Raw genomic sequence first — 11,372 nt, 5'->3', positions numbered from 1 at the left:
TTTTTTACACCCCATCCAACTGGACCTCCGTTCTAGCATACATGCCTTAACAATTCCATTCTCAATTTTATCTTAGTCAAGTTAACAAGATTATACACACATATATGTCTCTCACCTGTCTACATGAATATGACTGAATCATATATTGACAGTCATTATCAAAATTGTATTTCAAAGTGGATTACAACGATATAGTTATATATGCTTAATTAATGCATATTTTCAATAAATGCTTACAGTATGCTTGTCAACCATTTTCGCTTTTCAGTTATCCCCGGACTATAATAAATAAGAAAGTACTTATTCAGCAATAAATGACATGACTTTTCAATGATTTCGATGACAATGAATATTTTTAAATATTTGAACAAAATAAGAAAAGAGCAGATAGCTATATCGACATGTCCATCTTTGTTATACCCATGAAAAGTCAATAGACCAAGACAGAGAGGGCGGTGCCAAATAATCTCCAAACTTTAACATTTAAACTAAGTAAAATATGCAAAGTCAATAGACCATGGCGGAAGGGGTTGGGTTCAAATAATCTCCATGGAAATGACAGGTACCAATGCTTATACAATTACATACAAAATATCACTGACCTAATCACAAACTTGAACAAGTAGTTGACGACGCCACCAACGCCGCCGGGAACAGCATGCCTTAGTCTCGCATCCAAAAAAAACGGTCCATTTATCAGTAAAATAAAGAAAATGGAAAATTGAATATAATATCAAAATTATGCACCGAATACTGATTTTTTTTATCATGACAATCTTTCTGTCAAAGTTCAATAAATTCACATGTCTTGAATAATTGACAAAAGTTTTTAATGTTTGGGGGAAAAACTTTAATAATGGTTAAAAAAAAACTTTAACCACGTGCACAGACTGAACCTACATTTGACGACAACGACGGAATGTAAGACCACTATGTCTCGCTCCCGCGTCTTTGGTCGCATGCTCGACAAGAAAACCACGATCACTCTGAAATTAAGTGATTATATGTGTACAAAAAAAACACACAAGGACGTTACTGATTTCCCAATGTTGATGATGATTGTTGGTCTTGTCGAGGTAGCTATCTCATTGGCATAGTGTCAACATCTTCCTTTATCCACACAAGTTATTATTACAGAAATATTTCAACAAACGTATGTTCCAAATTAGCAAAATATATTTATAATACTAATCATATTTCAGAGTTGCAAAATACATATCCTTATTCAAAATCTCGAAGGATTGAGAAATCAGGTAAGGGTAAAATGATCCAGAAAGGAGACGTATCCGATGTTGCACGTACGAATGTGACAATGGTACCATTTATTGTCATATCAGTCATGGATCGGTGAGATATTGTCGTTGATGTTAAACCATTACTGAAAATAGATTAAAAAATATAAAAATAATTACAAGAATGATATTCTGATTAACTTCATGAAAAATCTGCAAAACGTGTCAGAAAAAAGGTTCATAGCGGGGACTTATGTTTCCCTTTTGATTTCTTTAGCATTTTGATTTATGGGGTCATTTAATGCGGTATGAGTTTTGCTCATTGTTAAAGGCCGTACGGTGACGTATAGGTTGAGATCGTCGCCATTTGGTTTCTATATGTCGTATTGGCAATCATCTTCTTCATTCTATATTGATGCAATACCTCAAAATTAACCTCAAAATTATCATTTAGGTAAAGGAAAAGTCGACCAGTTTATCATAAATTACTCTACTGGTATTGAAATTCTAATATCAATGACCTATTTTTTTAATGGAACTAATATGAGAGAATATTTACAAATTGTATTCTGAAGCATGAAGTTAAAATGTTTGATTTTTTAATCATTAAGATATATGAAGAGAAACGTTACTTATTTACTGATAAAATGGAGAATATACAATTATTACTATATTACTATGTAATCTCGTCATTCGGCTTCGGCTTATATGCTTTTCTATGGAGATAACAGTTTATCTTTTGATACTTCTTTTAAGTAATGTGTATTTGTATAATAAGAATACCATTATAAATTTGGAAGCAATATTTAATCCCATAGACTGTCCACTTGACAATCCACAACAGTAGATACAACAGCAGGCAATAATAAGACTGCCAAACAAAGCTACACCAACAAGAACAGGGACGTACCTATAAAACACGGGTTGAATCAATACATTGTATAAATATTTTTTTAACGGTTGAAAATCTCCCATCACAACTTCATCAATCAGGATTAAGACGTACCTATAAAACAAGGGTTGAATCAAAGTTTACGGTTTTATTCCGCCAATCAGAACTGAGACGCGCCATTAAAACAAAGTTTGAATCAAGTGTAAGGGTTTTATATCGCAAATCACAACTCCACCAAATAATCAGGACTTAGACGTACCTTTAAAACAAAGTTTGACTCAAAGTGTACAGTTTTATATCGCCAATCACAACTCCACCAATCAAGACTTAGAAGTACCTATAATACAAGGGTTGATTCAAAGTTCACGGCGTTATACCGCCAATTACAGCTGCACGAATCAGGACTTAGACGTACCTATAAAACAAAGGTTGAATCAAAGTGTACGGTTTCATCACAGGCACTTGCCACTGAACAAAATTTACCTATATACTTTAATATAACACAGAATCCGCAGAATCGAAATATAACGGAAGTTTGCGACGGGTGACATTCTCAAATATACGAGTTAGGTACCTTCTGTTATATTAAAGTATATAAGTTTGTTTTCAGAGACAAGTGCCTGCAGTGGGTTTTATAACGTCAATCACAGCTCCACCAATCAGGACTTAGAGGTACATATCAAACAAGGGTTGATTCAAAGTTTACGGTGTAATACCACCAATTATACAGTAAGCTGAACGAATCAGGACTGTGGCGTACCTATTAAACAAAGGTCGAATCAAAGTGTATTTTTATACCGCCAATCACAGCTCCACAAATCAGGACTTAGACGTACCCAATCACAGCTCCAACAATCAGGACTTAGACGTACCTATAAAACAAAGGTTGAATTAATCATGTACGTTTTATACTGCCAATCACAGCTCCACCAATCAGGACTTAGACGTACCCAATCACAGCTCCACCAATCAGGACTTAGACGTACCTATAAAACAAAGGTTGAATTAATCATGTACGTTTTATACTGCCAATCACAGGTCCACCAATCAGGACTTAGACGTACCCAATCACAGCTCCACCAATGAGGACTTAGACGTACCTATAAAACAAAGGTTGAATTAATCATGTACGTTTTATACTGCTAATCACAGCTCCACCAATCAGGACTTAGACGTACCCAATCACAGCTCCACCAATCAGGACTTAGACGTACCTATAAAACAAAGGTTGAATTAATTATGTACGTTTTATACTGCCAATCATAGCTCCAACAATCAGAACAGCGACGTGCCTATAAAACAAAGGTTGAATCAACAGTCTACGGTTTAATAATAATTACATCTACATCAATCAGTATAATGTATTTGGTAGTACCATGTGAACTAATTACTTCTATCGGTTGAACAAATATACATTGACAAGGGCACGCCCGTTGCGCCATTTAATCAACAAAATTTCTTGCATCATAACATTTATGTACTTACACGTACATGTATGCTTCCCATCAATTACCATTAATGTACTTACACGTGTGTTGCCCACTACTTAAAACGTATATACTTCCACGTGTGCTGCCTTGCCCATCACTTAACATTTATGTACTTACACACGTGCTCCCCATCATTCAACATGTTTGTACTTAAAAGTGTGCTACCAACCACTTAACAATTATGTATACTTAACACATGTGCTCCCCATCACTTAACATATGCACTTACACGTGTTCTGCCCACCACTAAACATGTATGTACTTACACATGTGCTGCCCATCACTTAACATTTATGTACGTAAGTGATCTATTACTAATCTGTCAGTGCTTCTAACTACCTCCCTTACTACTATCACAGAACTTGTTATTAACTTTTGTAATAAAGTTTATGAAAATAATGGTATTATTTTTGGAGTGTTAAAAATTCTTTAGAGGTTTAAGATAAAATACTTGCTTTTGATGGTTCTTTTAATTCTGTTGACATTTATGATTTTTCTACTCTCTACACTACCCTTCCACACAATCTTATCAAGAAAGAGTTTTATGTTTAATTAAATGGTCTTTTGAAAAATCTCATTGCAAATTTATTTGCTGTTACTCGTTTGAAGTCCTTTTCTGTAACGAAAGAGGAAAGTATGCTAGATACACTTACTGGAAATGTGAAGATAATTTTATGATTGAAGCTTTAAATTTTCTCCTGGACAACATATATGTACGTTTGGCGATAAAGTGTATCGACAGGTAGTAGGTATTACTATGGGCACTAATTGCCTCTTTAGATGTATTCCTATATTGCTATGAATCACAGTTTATGGCCAAAATTAATAAAGACACGTCATTGGTACATTTAGTTGACACATTCAACAATACTTATCGTTATCTTGATGATATTTTTACATTAAATAATCCAGAATTCTCTAAATATTATGCAGTAATTTACCCAAAGGAACTTACTTTAAATAAATCTAACATAAACAGCAGTAGTTGTCATTTTCTAGATTTAGACATTTCAATTTCTAAAGGGAAACTCCATACAAAAATTTACGACAAAAGAGACGATTTTTCATTCCCTATTGTTAATTTTCCTTTTTAATACGACGATGTTCCTTTGGCTCCATCATACGGTGTTTATATATCCCAACTCGTTCGTTATTCCCATGTGTGTAGTGATGTCATAGATTTTAACGAACGTAATCATTGTATCACTGGTAAATTATTAGTCAGGGATTTCGTTACCATAAATTACTTAAAACATTTACTAAAAGTAAAAGTAAAAGTATTTAGTAAAGGCTGTACCTGTAGGAAACTTACTAAAAATGGTATTTTACGGTAATATTGTACTAAAAGCGCTGAAATCACTATGTGATCCGTGTAAACTCATCGAACCTTTAAACAAACTTATTAGAAAAGGTTATCTTATGAATGTTGTAATAAGATCTTTGAATATTGTTTTCTATGGCACTAACATCGATTTTGTCATCAACTAAATTTGTATTCTGCTCGAATGTTTTTTTGGGATGTATATATACACATCCACGTTTATTTTCTATTTAGAAATTGTTTTATCTATACATAACATCATACATATTTATCATAAGGTTAAATCCTAACTATCCTACTGCCTGTCGTTACTTTTATTTTAGCATTGCACAAGTCATGTCTTCTTTGACTGTCCATGGCGTTAAAATACTAAATCCCTGCCTGGGATGTGTTTTAATTGATTTTAGTCTCTGATGCATGATTTTTTATTATTAATTGTTTTTGGCTTTTAACTAGCTTTCAGTAACTGCGAGTACTCTCAAATCGTACTTTCGTGTTAATTTGACCTGTTGACACAATCTGTAATGCATTTCTGTTAATCAATGTTTACTTATTTTGTGTTATATCTCGTCTTACTATTTTTAATATGTTCCACCTTTGATAAGTATTTAGTATGACGAAAAAAAAAATTCACTTCTGTACTCGTACTATGAATAACAAATTTATTTTGTAAACATGTTTCTGTACTCCTAACAACAATATTATTATATTTAAATTTACCTGTGTACGTTACTTTATTTAAAGCCATTTTGTCCTAGGTTAAAGTTGTCTTTTTGACATTGAAACATCTGTTTTATTTATATTGTGTCATAGATCAAACTTATTCGTTCAGTGTATATTTACTTGTTTTTGTGTATTGTCTTTTTGATCGAGTTAAGCCATTTCAATTGATATTTTATTGTGTGTCTTATTATGTTGTAATGTTATACCACTGTTTCAGGTTAGAATGAAGGTTGGCGCCTGTTTAAACGTTTAAACCCGCTGAATTTTTATGCACCTGTCCTAAGTCAGGAGCCTGTTGTTCAATGGTTGTCGTTTGTTGGTGTGGTTCATAAGTATTTCTCGTTTCTCGTTTTTTATATAGATTAGACCGTTGGTTTTCTTCTTTGAATTGTTTTACACGTCTTTTTTGGGACCCTTTACATCTTCTTGTTCGGTGTGAGCCAAGGCTCCGTGTTGAAGGCCGTACTTTGACCTATAATTGTTTACTTTTTACACATTGTGACTTGGATGGATAGTTGTCTCATTGGCACTCATACCACACCTTCTTACTTATATTTACACATGTGTTGCCCATCACTTAACATATATGTACTTACACATGTGCTGCCCATAACTTAACATATATGTACTTACACATGCGCTGCCCATCACTTATCATATATGCAATTACATGTTTGCTGCCCACCACTTAACATTTATGTACTTACACATGTACTGTCCACTTCTCAACATTCATGTACTTACACATGTGTTGCCCATCACTTAAGATTTATGTACTTACAGATGTGCTACCCTCTTCTTAAATTTTATGTACTTACACATTTACTGGCTACAACCTAACATTTATGTACTTACACATGTGCTGCCCATCACTTAACATATATGTACTTACACATGCGCTGTCCATCACTTTTCATATATGCAATTACACGTCTGCTGCCCACCACTTAAAATGTATGTACTTACACATTTACTGGCCACAACCTAACATTTATGTACTTACACATGTGTTGCCCACCACTTGCTGCAGAATTCTTCTCGATGATCAGATAAAGCTCTTTTCGATTCATCCTCACAGCACGTGTAGTCTTGATAAAGGGTATCATAACAGCAGTAGCGGGGACACCACTTGGCATCGAATTTAATACCACTGAGAACCGTGTATTCCTTGCAGCATTCGTCACCAGATACTTCGGTTACTGTATAGAAAATCATTATAGTTTTTAATTCCAAAGGAGAGGCGGTAAGGGTCCCAAATGTAGTATGCCCAGTTTTTTTAGATGAACCTTTTAATTTAATGGGGCATTAGCTGTCAAATTCATGTTCACCAGTTTGACTCATATACTCATGTTTAATTTATAACATACTAAAGCGTATATCTTAATTATCTAAAATAAGCAATTTACAATGCATGGGCTCGATAATATGTATCAGCATTTCGTGTGTATTTTAGTCTACACGCCATCTAATTAACCATCGAGGTGATCTCCGAGGACTGCCGACGTTCATATAACCCAATACAAACATAAATATAGATATAAATAGATAGATAGCGAACTCGTGCGATTGGATTTTTCTAGGTCTGTTTGATTTCATTTTATAGGTTAAAAACATAAGTTAATCATCGTTTTTTCCTCTATTAGAATGAGTTTTTGTGGATCGAATCAGTCAATCAAATGGTTTACCCTTGTTTCACTTTCAATGTTGATATTCTTTTCCTTTTAATAACTGAACACGCCTAATTCATACGTAACCCATCTCTAGCTAAGGGGTTAAATTGAAGGTCACATGAATACGGATTCAATTAATGAGGTCGAATTATTCACTTGCAAAGTTGAACCAAACTGGCTGCTAAAAGCGAATGATTATTTCACTATATCAGTTTCAATATTGATTGAACAAAAAACAATCATTATTTTAATTTTTTTTTATATCTCGTAGCTTTAAGCATGCAAAAATCAATCAATCCAGATGAAAATCGTGTTTCAAATAGATGCATTTATGATTAGAGAAAGTGAGGAAATAGAACGCATAATTTTCTTTTTGATATCAAATATAATTATCACTAGTACTCGGATGGCATATTGAGAACAGTAGCATATCACTGTCATATACAAGGGTGTAGATGGGGGTCCTTCATTTCTATTTTCTTCAAATTTTTAGACAATTTGCTCTATTCTTCATTTATTTTCAAATTTTGTTCATTATTCTCTATTCTTCATATTTCAACAGCTCATCATTCTCTATTCTTTATTTATTTTCATTTTTTGCCCTTTATTCTGCATTTTTTGCCTATTGTTTTGTATTCTGTAAACCCCATCCAGATGTCGGACTGTTTCAGACATTTAACATACTAATGCACAATTCATTCCAAAGTCTTTAGGTCATTTAAAGTCTATTTTCAGTAAACAGACTACATAAACACAAGCTCTAGTGAACTTTTCAAATCGACTAAATGTGTTTTACTGTTTTACCTCTGTCTGTCCATCCGTCAGTCCGTCTGTTCGTCCCATGAATATTTTCGTCGCATTTTTCTCAGGAACTACATGTAATACAAGGTTTTCAGAAATTTGGTCTCAGGGTTTATATGAGTCATGCAGCTATACCGTGTGATGCGTTTTTAGATTCATCACTCAATAACTTCCTGTTTACCTTATACTTTTAGCGGGGCGGGGGTATCATTAGTGAGCAGTAGCTCACAGATTCACTTGTTTTTATTGATTTTGAACTAGCACTTTTACATCGGTACCTGTTCTCTCATGTTTGTATTTCTGTTGGTTATACGCTCCGTACCAATCTGTTAAGTTAAGCCATATTCAATTGATTTTTTCAGTTGTAAAACCACCGTCCCAGATATGTGTTAGCGGGGGAGAGGTCATATTTGTTTGTCGTTAATCGCTTTGTTTTAGTTTTTATATGTATGTATTCTAACAGTATAGACAGCATGCTTTCCTTCTACAATTACTGCTTCATCAGCGGGGATCGAACCGGGGATCCCTGACACAATATAAAATAAATGGAGAATGTATCCATGGGACTAAGATGATGCCCCCGCTTGCACCAAACGTAATAAAAGGACACAACTAGAGAATTGTAACATTCGGTTGAGGCAAACTAAAGTTGGAGAACGGAAACGAAAAAATTCAGCAATTTTTCCATTTATTATGGGGAATAACTCAGAAACGGTAAAAGTGACGCCACCCAAATTCGAACTTGATCTGTGTTTTGTTATAATAAGCTTTGTATACACGTTTCATAACATTTGGGCAAGGGAAACTAAAGATTAAAGAGCAGAAACGAAAAGTCAGCATTTTTTCTATATATAAAGGGGCATAACCCAGGAACGGTAAAAGTGACGGTTTTGTGATTATAAGCATTGTGTATAAGTTTCATAACTTTTGGATGAGGCAGTTTCATAACTTTTGGTTGAGGCAAACTGAAGTTGGAGAACTGAAACTAAAAATTCAGCAATTTTAATGTTTATAAAAGGGGCATAATTCATGAATTGTAAAAGTGACGTTACCCAAATTCGAACTTGATTGTGTTTTGTAGTAATAAGCTTTGTGTACAAGTTTCATAACATTTGGTCAAGGGAAACTAAAGTTAGAAAACGGAAACTAATTTCGGAACGTACGAATGTACGGACGTACAGACCGACGGACGGACAAGGGTAAACCTTAATCCCCCCCCCTCCGCTACGGCGGGGACATAAACAGGGGACGTGGTATAATTGCCATTGAGACCAAATGACATGGATGTAAGCAACTATATGTCTCCGTACAGCTTTCAACGATGAGCAAAACCCAGTACCATATAGTAAACATAGTTATGTGTAGCATTAAAAAAACATTGAGAGTTCTTGAAAAACCGTAACACAAATTGGTTTTAACAAAAAAACTTACCAAACAAATTAAGCATAACATATGCACATAAAATACAGAAAAATATACTTCTTGTCATAATTCAATTGCTATTTATCCTGGTGACAACAGTTCAGTTTTGTGTGAATTCAAATTACAATGTTTAGATATATTCCCCGTTGAGTCCCAAAACAAATGATCGATTGGAGTTCTTTTTCAAAATGATAGATTTTATAAACAATAGATGTAAATTGATGATTTTCATTCCGGGGTTTATTTCAAATGTAAAATTGATGAAATGTTACAAATTATTTATCAATCTATTGTATTTAAACATGTCGATTTAAATAAACTTAATACTTTTGTTCTTAGTTTCATTTAATTTAATTTCTATTGACATCGAAAAGAGAAACGTAATATACCAAATCGATATTCAAACTCATAAGTCGATAACAAACTGACATCGTCATGGCAAAAAACGAAAAACAACAAAACTAATGTCAAAATCACAGGAAGGAAGACGAAAAAGTTCATAGTATTCTTTTCACTAATGCCATGTAGGTAGAATTAGATCAAAGCTGGGACCTAAGTCAGTGGGGTAAAAACTTGAGAGAGAAAAAAAAGAGATCAAATCAATTCATGTCCGTTACGTTAAAACAGTTGAACAAAATATATGTTCAAAGTTCGAAATACAGTGGCTAATAGAAAGGGTTTTCTCGTAGGTCTCAATTAAACATGTATACATCCTGATTAGTAAAACAAAGTTGAATGATTAATACTCAACGTACAGTAGCAAGTATTACATGCATATTCAGAACGATATGATTTTAATGTAATACGAATATGTTACCTGCCTTTTAATAGTCCGACATTCAGGACCAGATTTGATAACAGATCAGGGCTTGTGACATCAGGGTATGTATTAGATACAATACAAAGGTAACAAAGAAACAGGCCGGTAACAACCGTTGCCGGATAGTTTTTCTGCACGAGTAGTCAGGTCAAGGTCCGAGGCGATCGCCGAGGACCCTGACCTGACTACAAGTGCAGACAAACTATACGGCAGGTTGTTTCCGGCCTGTTTTTAGTTACCTTTGTTTTGTATCTGACTTGTATGACGTTTCAAGAAGGAAGAAGTATGTTTTGCATTTAGAAGAGGTAGCAAAACTAAAGATATTAGAAACTTAAATGGCCATATACCAGTTAATGTAAGTTACAGTTTAAACTCATTTTTTTTTCTCACTTCCCTTCAGCCGAGAGTTTTTTTCTCAAAAAATTCAAGAATCTAATAACTTTATAAAAAGAACCATTTCAAGTTAAAGGTGAATGTTATACACATTTGAGAATTTTTGAAATGCAACTTCGCAAGTAAGTAATGTATAAAAAAAGATTTCAGAGGTAAGCAAGCTACCATTTGATTTTTATTGGGGGAAAAGGGGGGGGGGGTTAAAATAAAATTAAAATAAACAGGATTTTTTTGTTGAAAGAATGCAGGATTAAAAAAAAATGTTCATCCTTATAGGTTTTTATATGTCTCGGATAGTGTTGATCAGGATTAAACACGTGTCATTATATGATCCAATCAGAGCTTACCGTCCAAAATTGATGACATAAGTTGAATGATTTTCTTCCAGATTTGCTGCCTATTTGAACATGTATTACACGGACACTTTTTATTTATAGGATCAATCGTGCATTGGTGAGTTGATAGGAATTTTATCTTTTGATTAGATTTGATTTTTTTATATATATTTCCTGTCTTTTTTATTGAAGTATAAACGTTGGTACCAGCATTTCTTTCTGCATTGTCCAGAATACTATTCATGTCCATATATTGAAAAAAAATCATTTACG

At 33.8% G+C, this 11,372-nt stretch overlaps 1 long non-coding RNA gene across 1 annotated transcript; it reads right to left on the bottom strand.

Annotated features, from left to right (window-relative positions):
• Positions 1-835: 835 nt before the first annotated feature.
• LOC127714354 (uncharacterized) lies at positions 836-9,705 on the bottom strand. Its single transcript, XR_007987697.1, has 3 exons — positions 9,561-9,705; positions 6,662-6,857; positions 836-1,378 (listed from the first exon to the last, which is right to left on the bottom strand). It is a non-coding gene; the product is annotated as an uncharacterized LOC127714354 (long non-coding RNA).
• Between the last annotated feature and the right edge of the window lie 1,667 nt (positions 9,706-11,372).

This window comes from Mytilus californianus, unplaced genomic scaffold (assembly GCF_021869535.1).
Source record: "Mytilus californianus isolate M0D057914Y unplaced genomic scaffold, xbMytCali1.0.p SCAF_9, whole genome shotgun sequence".
NCBI lineage: Eukaryota > Metazoa > Mollusca > Bivalvia > Mytilida > Mytilidae > Mytilus > Mytilus californianus.
The sequence above is the reverse complement of the archived record's forward strand: the minus strand, read 5'-3'. Positions and strand labels throughout refer to the sequence as shown.